The sequence below is a fragment of the Macaca fascicularis genome, chromosome 4, assembly GCF_037993035.2.
Source record: "Macaca fascicularis isolate 582-1 chromosome 4, T2T-MFA8v1.1".
NCBI classification, from domain to species: Eukaryota; Metazoa; Chordata; class Mammalia; order Primates; family Cercopithecidae; genus Macaca; species Macaca fascicularis.
In genome coordinates this window covers 12,471,453-12,485,415 of record NC_088378.1, presented here as the reverse complement: position 1 = coordinate 12,485,415, position 13,963 = coordinate 12,471,453, and the positions used below count along the sequence as shown (strand labels likewise).

At 40.2% G+C, this 13,963-nt stretch overlaps 1 protein-coding gene across 13 annotated transcripts in view; it reads right to left on the bottom strand.

The window, feature by feature from the left end:
* Window positions 1-13,963, bottom strand: part of AFG1L (AFG1 like ATPase) — a 218,242-nt gene that overhangs the window by 128,639 nt on the left and 75,640 nt on the right. The window lies entirely within an intron of this gene.

Sequence of the window (13,963 nt, the reverse complement as noted above, 5' to 3'; positions counted from 1 at the left end):
TCTTTCACCTTTTTTATTTTATTTTATTTATGTATTTATTTATTTACTGAGACAGACTCTCACTCTGTTGCCCAGGCTGGAGTGTAGTGGCCTGATCTCGGTTCACCACAACCTCCGCCTCCTGGGTTCAAACAATTCTCATGCTTCAGTTTCCTGAGTAGCTGGAATTACAGGTGTCCACCACAGTTTTTTTTTGTATTTTTAGTAGAGACAGGGTTTTATCATGTGGGCCAAGCTGGTCTCCAACTCCTGGCCTCAAGTGATCTGCCCGCCTTGCCTCCCAAAGTGATGGGATTACAGGCATAAACCACGGCACTCAGCTTCTTTCACCTTTTAAGAATTAGATTTATTGCTGCAGTATCTTTTGTCATTCTCATATTAGGGTATTTTCTTAAGCAAGTGTATATAATCTTGAACAAGGTCTAATTTTGGTGCAACTCTGCAATCAAGATACGTGGCTTTTACCTAGTTTCCTTCACTTTCCATCTAGTTGCTGTCATAATCTGTCTGTACTTCAGTTCAATTTTAAAAAGTAATCAGTGTCATCCTGGATGTGTTCATAACTGTGGCAGAAATGCCTCCATAGTTTCCCTGCTAAGCATAATTCAGACTTTTTAACTAAGATACATATATTTGGTATTCATATTAAGAAACTATTCATCTACTTATATTTTACGAAGTTATTCTATGAAGAAAGGATGTTGAATTTTGCCAGATGCTTTGTCAGCCTTTAAGGTGATGACCATTGTATTTTTCCCCCTAGAAGCATTAAAATAATAAATTAAAATTAATATGTGTGTGTATGTGCATACCTATAACTGTTAGCCAACTTTCTAGTGATATTCAGTCTTTTATTTAGTATGAATATGCTGGTCTGAGTAGGAATCACATAATGTGTTGCCTGATAATCTAAGAAAAATAGTATTATTTTTGACATTTGAATGCTATCTAATGCATTTTCATTATAATAAACAGTGAATAGCTGGGCGCGGTGGCTCACACCTGTAATCCCAGCACTTTGGGAAGCCGAGGCGGGTGGATCACCTGAGGTCGGGAGTTCAAGACCAGCCTGACCAACATGGGGAAACCCTGTCTCTACTAAAAATATAAAATTAGTCAGGCATGGTGGCGCATGCCTGTAATCCCAGGTACTCAGGAGGCTGAGGCAGGAGAATTGCTTAAACCCCGGAGGCAGAGGTTGCAGTGAGCCGAGATTGTGCCATTGCACTCCAGCGTAGACAACAAGAACAAAGCTCCATCACAAAAAAAAAAGAATAAAACCCAGAAACTCCAAAGTTCACTGCTCTGATGGTTCTAGGGTCAGTCAGTCTGGGACATTTTTAGCACCTTGTGTCAATCTGCCAAAGAAGCAGAGTCATTTCAATTTATGTAGTCTATTACCCCATAAAAATGTATTTCTATTTTTGATTGAGTAAATGTCTCAAGTTGAACTACTAATTTAATTTCAAATTTTTAACTAATTGAACCTACAAATCTATTATTAATTTGTTGTCAGAGTCTTCATCCACTTAAAACAGTCTTATTATATTTCCCTATTGGAATGTCATGAAATTAACAACACTTTACTGCAGTACCTAAAATGTGAGAGACACGTATGTGAAATTTTAAATCATGGATTTTTGTTTCTAGCTATTCTGATGACTGGACACGATATATATATGGGTGTGTGTGTGTGTGTGTGTGTGTGTGTATATATATATGTGTGTGTGTGTGTGTGTATATATATATATATACATATATATTTTTTTTTTTTCCCCAGAGACAAGGTCTTCCTATGTTATCCAGGCTACAGTCAGTGGCTATTCACAGGCATGATTGTAGCTCATGTAGCCTTGAACTCCTGGACTCAAGCGATTCTCCTGCCTCAGCCTCACAAGTAGCTAGGATGACAGACATGTGCAAACGCACCCAGCCCCGACACTAGAATCTTTGAAAAGTAAAAATCATAATCCAAGTCTCTTCCGATTAAAAAAAAAAAAAAAGAAAGAAAAGTAAAAATGTATTTACTTGTATGTAGACATTAAAATATTTACCTAAATGACAAAATTGCTAAATGAATAATTTACTTGAAGCTTTATAAAAATAAGAAATTAAACACAAACTCTCTCTGCGTATATATATATATATATATATATATATATATATATATATTTTTTTTTTTTTTTTTTTTTTTTTTTTTTTTTGAGACGGAGTCTCGCTGTGTCTCCCAGGCTGGAGTGCAGTGGCGTGATCTCGGCTCACTGCAAGCTCCGCCTCCCGGGTTCACGCCATTCTCCCACCTCAGCCTCCCAAGTAGCTGAGACTACAGGCGCCCGCCACCACGCCCGGCTAGTTTTTTGTATTTTTAGTAGAGACGGGGTTTCACCATGTTAGCCAGGATAGTCTCGATCTCCTGACCTCGTGATCCACCCGCCTCGGCCTCCCAAAGTGCTGGGATTACAGGCTTGAGCCACCGCGCCCGGCCTCTGCGTATATTTTATCTGAAACTTTTCAAATAATGTCCTATTCCTATGGATCTGATCCAAGATCCTCTTTATTTCAGGTTCAAGAGCCTTAACCAGATTGTCCCATGAAATATAAAATGAGTGTTTTCGGTTGGTTTTTTTCCAAGATGGTGGATTAGCGGCTTTCAGCATGCCTCGGACCCTTGGAAATGGCAAGATAGTACATAAAGATCAACTCTGTGAGTTTTAATTCAAGGAGGAAAATGGAAATCTACTGGAATCATAAAGGACAACCCAGAACCCAGGGAGGAGAATGCCAGAAAACAGCCCCCATGATAGCATCCAGCTGACAAAGGTGAGTGAATCCCCAGTACGTGAGAAAGGATGAAGCCTCCCTCTGTGACTCACCTTGCCACTGGGAATCCAAGCAACCCAGGCCAAGGGAGAGCATTTTGCTTCTCCCAAGCCCTGTAGTTAACTTGAGGAGAGGATCGGAGACACTGTGAAGGAAAGACACTGGGAAAAGCTGCAGGCATTTTCCCAGATCTGAGACTGAGAGCAGGACACCATTTTTAATCTGGGCCATTCTTGGGTGACCTGCAGCATGGCTGTACGGGCATTTTAGTCTCAGGCCAGGGATTGGAACACCTGCTCCAGAGTTGGATAGGCAGCCTCCATATCCAGAACTGTGGAAAGTGCTTCAGCAGTAGGTGCTGGAATTGTGCTCTCCCCTGTCACAAGTCTGGCACGGAAGAGAGCTGCTACAGCTGCAGTTTCTCCTGGGTGGTGAGACTTGAAGCCAGGGCCAGCACAGAAACCTGCAACTGATCTGCGTGTGCCATCACTGGGTGCCCCACCCTGCCTCCCTGAGATCATGGTACAGCGGGACCCTCTCTCTTCCAACCCCAGGCAGAAATCTAGGCATTTGGAATATGTACTTGCCTGAACCAGTAGCCTGAGCCACCCCACCGTTCCTGGACATAGACTGTGATGCTGTGAGGCTCTCTCTGCTCCACACCTAGGCAGATCTCCAGGATTTGGAATACCTGTTTGCCGGGTTCAGCAGCCTAAGCTGCCCCAGCCTTCCTGTACAGAGATCCTGGTGCAGGGGGACCCTCTCTGTTACATGCCCAGGAAGATCTCCAGGCATTCAGAGCACTGCATGCTTGGTCCAGCAGCCTAAGTTGCCCCAGCCCTCCTGTGTAGAGCTCTTGGTGCATGGGGGCCCTCTCTGCTCCATGCCCAGGCATATCTCCAGGCATTTGGAGCATTACTCACTTGGATTGGCAGCTTGACCTGCCCCACTCTTCCTTTGCAGAGAGTCTGGTGCAGAGAGTCCCCCTCTGCCTCACAACCAGACAGATATCCAGGCATTCAGAGCACCCTCTCATCTGGTTCAGCAGCCTAAGCTGCCCCATGCTTCCTGGGCATAGATCATAGTGCAGCAAGACCCTCTCTGGTCCATGTCCAGGCAGCTCGCCAGGCAACTGGAGCAACCACTCTCCTGGATTAGGAGCTTAGGCCATCCTCTCATCCTCATGCAGAGAACTTGGAGCTGAGCAGGTTTCCCAGCTCCACACCTAGGAAAACCTTTGGGTACCTCATGGTCACCCACTGGATTCTCCCTTGGCACTAGTGCTTGTGTCTACCATCAGGGGACCTGCAGGCAGATTCGCCAGGTCTGCCTCTGCCCTTCATGTCTCCCAATGCCACCCTCCCAACCCCTGTCACGACCAGGGCTGAACAAGGAGTGCAGACCACTGTGTGTTCTACAAATCAGCTAATCGCCTGGAGCAACAGAGAGCTTCTGCCAGTAAACAAGGATCAAGTATATACCCAAACACACTGGTTGTAGCTGGCTCTCACCTGTAAGTGCCATCTACAGGCTTGTAAGACAAACTTCACAGCCCAATATAAAACATGCTGAAAATATGTAACAAACCTGCACGTTGCGCACATGTACCCTAGAACTTAAAGCATAATAAAAAAGATTTAAAAAAAAAATGCTGAAAGAAGTACATAAGGTAGCTGGTCGCAGTGGCTCATGCCTGTAATTCCAGCAACCTTGGGGGCTTGGGAGGCTAAGGTGGACAGATCACTTGAGGTCAGGAGTTCGAGACCAGTCTGGCAAACAAGGTGAAACCCTGTCTCTACTAAAAATACAAAACTTAGCCAGGCATGGTAGTGGGTGCCTGCAATCCCAGCTACTCAGGAGGCTGAGGCAAGAGAATTGCTTGGACCTGGGAGGAGGAGGTGGTAGTGAGCCAAGATTGGGCCACTGCACTCCGCAATCCAGCCTGGGTGACTAAGTGAGACTCTATCTCCAAAAAAAAAAGAAGAAGAAGGAGGAGAAGGAGAAGAGCAGCAGCAGCAGCATAGGGCTGTTCAAGCAAAGCCAAAAGATCTTACCAAGCATTCTCTACAGTCACATCCCCTAGGCAAGCAGGGAAAAGGGAAAGGAAAGAAAAATTAATAATAATAATAACAATAACAACAACATTATAGGGAAAGAAAGAAAAAGAAAAAAAATCCTACCTGCATGAAAATAATTACAAAAATCAGAAGTGCCAATGTCTCTAGATGAGAAGGAACCAGCACAAGAATTCTGGCACCATGAAAAAGCTGAAGGTAGTGACACCACCAAAAAATTTCTCTAGATCTCCAGCAATGGTCCCTAACCAAAATAGAAACTCAGAAATAACAGATAAGGAACTCAAAGCATAGGCCAGGTGTGGTGTGAACCTGTAGTCCCAGCACTTCAGGAGGCCAAGGCGGCCAGATCACCTGAGGTCAGGAGTTCGAGATCAGCCTGGCCAATATGGTGAAAGCCCATCTCTACTAAAAATACAAAAATTAGCTGGGTGTGGTGGCATGTGCCTGTAATCCCAGCTACTGGGAAGCTGAGGCAGGAGAATCACTTGAACCTGGGAGATGGAGGTTGTAGTAAGCCGAGATTATATGACTGCATTCCAGCCTGGGCATCAGAGTGAGACTCTGTATCAAAAAAAAAAAAAAAAAAAAAACTTCAAAGCACGCTTGCAAGGAAGCTCACAGAGATCCAAGACAAAGTTAAAAATCGAGAAAAGAAACTTCTAAAGCAATCCAGGAAATGAAGAGATAAACATCTTAAAAAGAAATCAATCAGAGCCTCTAGAATTAAAAAACTCGCTTAAGGAATTTCAAAATAAAATTGAAAGCTTTATAAATGGACTGGACCAAGCAGAAGAAAGAATTTCAGGACTTCAAGACTGGTCTTTTGAATGAACCCAATCTGACCAAAAAAAAAAAAGAATTTTTAAAAATAAGTAAAATAAGCAAATTATTTCAGAAATGTGGGATTATGTAGAGCAACCAAACCTTCAAATTATTAACATTCCTGAGAGAGAAGGAGAAAAAGCAAACCACTTGGAAAATACACTTGAGGCAATAATTCAAGAAAACTTCCCTAGTCCTTAGAACATGGATAAATAAATTTGTGAAAAATGTCAAAAAAAAAAAAAAAAAAGGAAACTTTCCTTATCTTGCCAGGGAGGTAGACATCCAGATACAAGAAATCCAGAGAACACCTGCAAGATACTATATTCAAAATGAACATCACCAAGACATATATAGTCACCATACTGTCCAAGGTCAATGCTAAAGAAAAAATCTTAAAGGCGGCTAGAGAAAAAGGGCAGATCATGTACAAAAGGAACCCCATCAGGCTAACAGCGGACTTGCCAGCCGGAACCTTGCAAACCAGGAGAGACTGGCAGCCGATTATCAGCATTCTTAAAGTAAAGAAACTCCAACCAAGAATTTCATATCCTGCCAAACTAAGTTTCATAGCAAAGAAGAAATAAAATCGTTTCCAGACAAGCAAGTGCCAAAGGAATGTGTTACTACTAGAGTAGCCTTACAACAGATCCTTAAGGGAGTCCTAAATATGGAAACAAAAGAATGATACCCGCTACCACAAAAACACACTTAAGTACATAGTCCACAGACCCTATAAAGAAAAAAAACAATAGAAACTACAAAGCAAACAGCTAACAATTTCACAATAGGATCATAACTTCACATATCAATATTAACCTTGAATGTAAATGGTCTAAATGCCCCACTTACAAGGCAAAGAGTGGCAAGTTGGATAAAGAAACAAGACCCATCCATCTGTTGTCTTCAAAAGACCCATCTCACATGTAATAACACCCATAGGCTCCAAGTAAAGGGGTGGAGAAAGATCTACCATGCAAAAAGAAAACAAAAAAAAAAGGCAGAAAAAAAATCTTATTATCAGATTAAATAGACTTTAAACCAACAATGTTTTACAAAGAAGGGTATTACATAATGATAAAGGGTTATATTCAATAAAACTTAACTATCCTAAATATATATGTATCCAACATTGGAGCATCTAGATTCATAAAACAAGTACTTATACACTTACAAAAAGACTTAGATAACCACACAATAATAGTAAGGGACTTCAATGCCCCACTGACAGGATTAGATCATGAAGGCAGAAAATTAACAAAGAAATTCTGGACTTAACAGTTGACCAACTGGACTAATAGATATGTACAGAACACTCTATATATCAACCACAGAATATACAGTCTTCTCATCTGCACACAGAACATACTCCAAGATTAACCACATGCTCAATCATAACATAAGTCTTGATAAATTTTTTAAAAATCAAAATCATATCAACCGTACTCTTAGACCACAGTAGAATAAAAATAGAAATCAATACCAAGAAGATCTCTCAAAACCACACAATTACATGGAAATTAAACAACTTGCTCCTGAATGACTTTGGGGTAAACAATAAAATCAAGGCTGAAATCAAAAGATTCTTTGAAATAAATAAAAACAAAGACACAATATCCCAAAATCTCTGGGATATAGCAAAAGCAGTGTTAAGAAAAAAGGTTACAGCACTAAATGCCTACCTCAAAAAGAAAGATTTCAAATCAACAATCTAACATCACACCTAGAAGAACTAGACAAAACAAGAACAAACTAACCCCAAGCTAGCAGAAGAAAAGAAATAAAATCAGAGCACAACTGAACAAAATTGAGACTCAAAAATCCACACAAAGAATCAGCGAAACCAAAAGTTGGTTCTTTGAAAGGATAAACAAGATCTATAGACTGCCAGCTAGATTAAAAAAGAAAAAGAGAGAGAAAATCCAAATAAGCACAATCAGAAATGACAAAGGTGACATTCCAACCAATCCCATAGAAAAACAAAAGATCCTCAGAGACTAATACGAACACCTCTACACACACAAACTAGAAAATCTAGAGGAAATGGATTAATTCCTGGAAACATACAGTCTCCCAAGATTGAATCAGAAAGAATTGAAACACCAAACAGACCAATATCGAGTTCCAAAATTGAATCAATAATTTAAAAACTACTAATCCAAAAAAGCCCTAGACCAGAGATGGATTCACAGCCAAATTCTACCAGACATACAAAGAAGAGCCGGTACCAATTCTACTGAAACTATTTCAAAAAACTGAGGAGAGACTCCTCCTTAACTCATTCTACAAAGCCAGTATCACCCTAGTACCAAAACCTGGCAAAGACACAATGAAAAGGCTGATATCCGATGGACATAGATCCAAAATCCTCAAAAAAATACTAGAAAACTGAATTCAACAATACACCAAAAAGTTAATTCACCATAGTCAAATAAGCCTCGGTCCTGGGATGCGAGGTTGGTTCAACACACACAAATCAATAAATGTGATTCACCACATAAACAGAATTAAAAACAAAAACCATAGAATAATCTCAATAGATGCAGAAAAAGCTTTCAATAAAATCCAACATCCTTTCATGATAAAAACCCTCAAGAAACTAGACATTGCAGGAACACACCTAAAAAATAATAAGAGCCATCTACGACAAACCCATAGCCAACATCATACTAAATGGGCAAAAACTGGAAGCATTCCCTTTGAGAAATGGAGTAAGAAAGGATGCCCACTCTCACCACTCCTATTCATATACTGGAAGTGCTAGCCAGAGCAATCAGGCAAGAGGAAGAAATAAAAGCAATCTAAATTGGAAAAGGAGAAATCAAACTAGCTTTCTTCACAGACAGTATGATTCTATACCTTGAAAACTCTAAAGATTCCATCAAAAGTCTCCTGGAACTGATAAACAACTTCAGGAAAGTTTCAGGGTACCAAAATCAATATATAAAAATCAGTAGCATTTCTATACACCAATAACATTCAAACTGAGAGCCAAATTAAGAATGCAATCCCATTTGTAATAGCCATACACACAAAAAATGCCTACGAATACATATAACCAAGGAGGTGAAGAAAATAAAGAAAATAACCAAATGTTAATTTTATAGTTATGTCATCACATATTTGAAATAAATGAAAAAAGTGAATTTATATAAAGTGAAATATATATATATACATACATACACTAGAAATGTTATTTAAAATAAACTAAACAGGCTGGGCATGATGGCTCATGCTTATAATCCCAGCCTTTTGGGAGGCCTAGGAGGGAGAATTGCTTGAGCCCAGGAGTCTGAGACTAGCCTAGGCAACATAACGAGACCCTAACTCTACAAAAAAAAAATTAAAAACTAGTTGAGCACAGTGGTACATGCCTGTAGTCCTGGCAACTCAGGAGGCTGAGGCAGGAGGATGGTTTGAGCCCAGGCATTCAAGGTTACAGTGAGCTATAATCACACCCCTGCACTTCAGCCTGGGTCAGAGCAAGACCCTGTCTCTAAAAATAAAGTAATTAATTGATTAATTAAATTTAATAAACATTTTGAGACTGCCAGAAAGGAAAATCCCTAGAGACCAAAAAACAAAGAGAAAGCTAAAAACTAAAGTAGTAATCATGCCAGGCACATGGACTCAAGCCTATAATCCCAACATTTTGGGAGGCTAAGGCAGGAGAATAGTTTGAGCACAGAAGTCTGAGACCAGCCTGGGCAACAGAGGGAGATCCACAAAAAATTTAAAACTTTGCTGAGCCTGGTAGTCCAAGCTACTCACAAGGCTGAGGCAGAAGGATCACTTGGGCTCAGGAGGTCGAGGATGCAGTGAGCAGTACCACTCGCCACCGTGCCCAACTAATTTTAAATTTTTTGTACAGATAGGCTCTCATTATGTTGCTCAGGCTAGTCTCAAACTCCTGCGCTCAAGCAATTTTCCTGCCTAGGCCTCCCAAAAGGCTGGGATTATAAGCATGAGCCATCACGTCCAGCCTGTTTAGTTTATTTTAAACAACATTTCTAGTGTCTTGTAGCGGTATTGCACCACGGCACTCCAGTCTGGGTGACAGAGCAAGACTGTCACAAAACAAAACAAAAATAAAACAATACAAAACAAAAAATAAAGTAGTAATCACAAGCGGACACTGATTTGGGGTTTTAACAGCTGCATGGTGTACAGAGGGTGAGGCCTTGGACCCAAACAAGGCATGAACTGGAAGTTAGAGCTAGAAAAAACAGTGAAGTGCAGGACAGCAGTCTTTGGTCCCTTATTCCCTCCACCCGCCTCAAGTATAACTTCCCCTTCTCTTCTACAAGACCTTCCGAGACACTCCACTCCAGAGTTATTTACTCTCTTAGGTTCCTAAACTTGGTGTTGCTTTACATGACCACCAATTATTTTCTATTAAAATTAATAATGAGTAAATATTCCTCACAATTTTATATTAAAATTAAAGTTAATTTGTCTATAAATTCACAATAAATTAAGTTATTATAAACAATAAATTATTAACTGATTAGGCTATGATTGTAGCCCCCATCACCAACAACCATCCATTCTTGCCCAGGAAATTGAAGCATTATAAGTAGAAATGGAGGGAATGAGATGAATGAAGCAGAAGGAATTAAACAGAGGGGCTAAAGGATTAATAGAGAAAAAAAAATATGTGTGTTCTTCTCCATCAGGCATTATTTTCTAGACTCCTAACCGCTAGTTTTTTGTCTCTGTTGAATGGCAGACACACCACTTACCCAGCTGTACAACTCAGAAAGTTAGAAAGTGTCCTTTCCTTTTTCCCCAGTATCTAACCTATATCCAAGTGCTGTCTACTTCACCTCCTAAATCTCTCTCAAATCTATCCTTCTCTCCATATCCATTGCCATCACCTTGTACCTGGGTTTCTTAACTTAGGCACTACTGACATTTTTGGCTACATAATTCTTTGTTGCAGGGGTTACATTATAGGATACTTTGGCTATATTCCTGGCCTTTACCTACTAGATGCCAGTAGCAGCCCTCTCCCACCAGGTGAGAGAGCCAAAAATGTCTCGGGTGTTACCAAATATTCCCTGGTGAGCAAAAGAGGCCCCTCGTTGAGAATCACTGCCTTATACCCTTATACCAAAGTATATTCATTTCTTGTCTAGTGTGCTACAACAGCTTCCTAATATGTCTCCCTGCATGCAACATATTACTATACCCCATCTAGTAACCTATTCTCCAAACTACAGCCAGAAGGGTATTTCCAACTCAGATCACGTCAGTCCCTGCTTAAGATAAGCTTCAATGGCTTAGCGTTTCTCTTAGAATAAAATCCAAAATCCTTATTATTGCTACAAGGTGTAGCTCTTACCTCTACAGATTCAACTTGTACTTTACTGCATCCTTCTCCCCCTCACTCTCCACTCTAGCCCCACTGGCTACCTCAAATGGGTCATTCTATCTCCAGCCACTCGGCTTTGCCTCAACCCTCTGCCAGCTCTTGTAGCAGTCTAAGAAGTTGCTTCTATTTTAAAAGATGGATGGATGGATAGATAGATAGATAGATAGATAGATTGATTGATTGATCTGGGGCTGGGCGCGGTAGCTCACACTGTAATCCCAGCACTTTGGGAGGCCAAGGCAGGTGTATTACCTGAGGTCAGGAGTTCAAGACCAGCCTGGCCAACATGGTGAAACACTGTCTCTACTAAAAATACAAAAAATTAGCTGGACGAGGTGGCAGGTGCCTGTAATCCCAGCTACTTGGGAGACTGAAGCAGGAGAACCGCATGAACCCAGGAAGCAGAGGTTGCAGTGAACCGAGATCGCACCACTGCACCCCAGTCTGGGCAACAGAGCGAGGCTCTGTCTCAAAAAAAAAAAAAAAAAAAAAGGTGAATGCATTTTGATGGCTGGAAAAGAGGACACTCTTCTTTTTTTTCTTCTCCCCCTCCCTACCTTTTTCTAATGTAGTACTTTGAGTTGCTGTTTTAATAAAAGGACATTCTTTCTCTGGGACAGGATAGACAGAGATCAGTGATGACCATAAGGCAAAAAGATCGAAAACAATGCGTAAAAAGAGTCACAAAACCTAAGTTCTAGTCTTTGTTCTGTCATTCACTATCCATGTGATTTGTTTTTAATTTACATATAATATGTAACTTTTTTTGGCCTACAGTTCTATGTTTTTAGCACATGTAACCACCACTATAATTAGGATGCAGCAGTTGCATCCTGAAGCTGCCCTTTTGTAGTCAAACACCTCCTCCCCCCGAACCTTGGCAATCCCTGCTCCATTCTTCGTCTTATAGTTCTACCTTTTCCTGATATGCTTAGTCTCTCTGAGTCTTTTTCTCCATGAATAAAATTATATACACACACATGCACACACACACATATACATCATCTTCATTACATTAAAATATTAAGTTATTTATGATGATTGTCTGCTGTGGCTAAAAAACCTGGTCTATGACAAGCATCCCATTCCTTCCACAGTTTATATTTAGAAAAGGCTTTCTCTAAGTTTGTCCAGTTTTTGCAATTCCGCATCTTGAACTTTCAGTCTTCTCCAGAAGGGTGGCTCCAGCTCAGATTTCTGCAGGTTACCCCGATACACCAGTAGCTTTGTTCACTCCTACAAAGCTAGGAGCTGCAAAATATTCCTTTACCCCTCCTGGTGGCTGTCCTTTCTCAGTTAGTTAACCACACTGCCATAGTCTAAGCAGCCTAATTATCCTTTCAGCAGTCTTTGCTACAGGGCTTCCAAAATTGTTCTAGCTCTTTGCTATTTATGAGCATAGCTTGTCACTGAATGTCTAAAGGTAATACTGATGCCACTGTCAAATCAACATGTCAGCTGTCGTAGAGACAAGCTTCACTTCCACCTAGATAGAAGATCTAATATTAAAAAGCTCACTCCCTTGGCTCATAGGGTTGCTAACACTAGTTAATCACAAGAATGCTGTATATAACATTATATGGATTTTAATAAGTACATCTGCAAAATCACTCATAATTCTTTTGTAGTACAATGGATGAGGTATAACTATAATTGTTTGGATAACTGGATCCAAAAAGTGGTGATTAGTTAATTGATGTCTTCCTAAGACAAGGCCTCCAGTGGTATGCAACAAGTAACTTAATTTAGTCCTATCTGATTTACACATTTTAATTAAGGAATGGCTAAAGATATATAAATATGATTATCAAATGTATAAATGTCATAGTAGGGATAGCCAAAAAAAATTATGTTAGAATCATACTTCAAAAATACTTCAAACATACTCCATTTGCAAAACAAAAATAAATAAAAACAAAAAACAAAAATAAAAAATACTTCAATAAAAATCAATAAAATGGCACAACATAGACTAATAAGTTGAAATGTGATATGAAGAAAAAGAAATTCACTACACAAACAGAATGAGAGAGACCTAGTTTCACAGCAGGCTACATAGTAAGATCTTGGTCTGTTAGCAATTTTAAATTCAATATATGCCATCAATGTGGCACTTACTTTAAAAAAAAAGTTCCCACTATGACATTACTCTTTTCAGACTCACTAATGAATTCCATGTTACTAATTGCAATGGTTAATTCTCAACCTCATTTCAGCTTGTAGCAGCATTTAACAGAAGTATTCATCAATCCTTTTGTTACTACTTTTCTTTTCCTCGCTTGACACTCTCCTGGTTCTCCTCCTACCTCACCAGCTGCTCTTTCCTGCCTCCTTTAAGACTGATGACTTCCAAATGTACATCTCCAGCCCAGACTTTTCCAATGAAGTCCAAATTCTCATATGCATCCCCCTTGTCACCACAGAAACCCCTACCTCCACCTCCCTACCCAAATCTGCTTTTTCTGTAGTCTTCCCCATCTCAGTAAACAGCAACTTCATCCTTCCAATTGCTCAGGCCAAAACCTTTGAGTTACTCTTGATCCCTCTCTCTTTTGTCATACCCTAGATCCATTCCATCAGTAAATCCTGCTGACTCTGCCTATACAGTATATCAGAACCTACCCTCTTCTCATCACTTTACTCCTGCATTACCTCCCCTTGGGATTGTTGCCATAGTCTCCTAAATGGTCTCCTTACTTCTAACTCTGAAACCCCATACCCACACTCTATTCTCAATCCTGCAGCCAGAGAGATCTTTTTAAAACATGCAACCATCCAGTGTTCATTCTAAGACTATTTACTGAGAACCATCTATGTGTAAGACACTGTTATAGGTGCTGAGAACACATTTGAGAACAGAAGAGATACA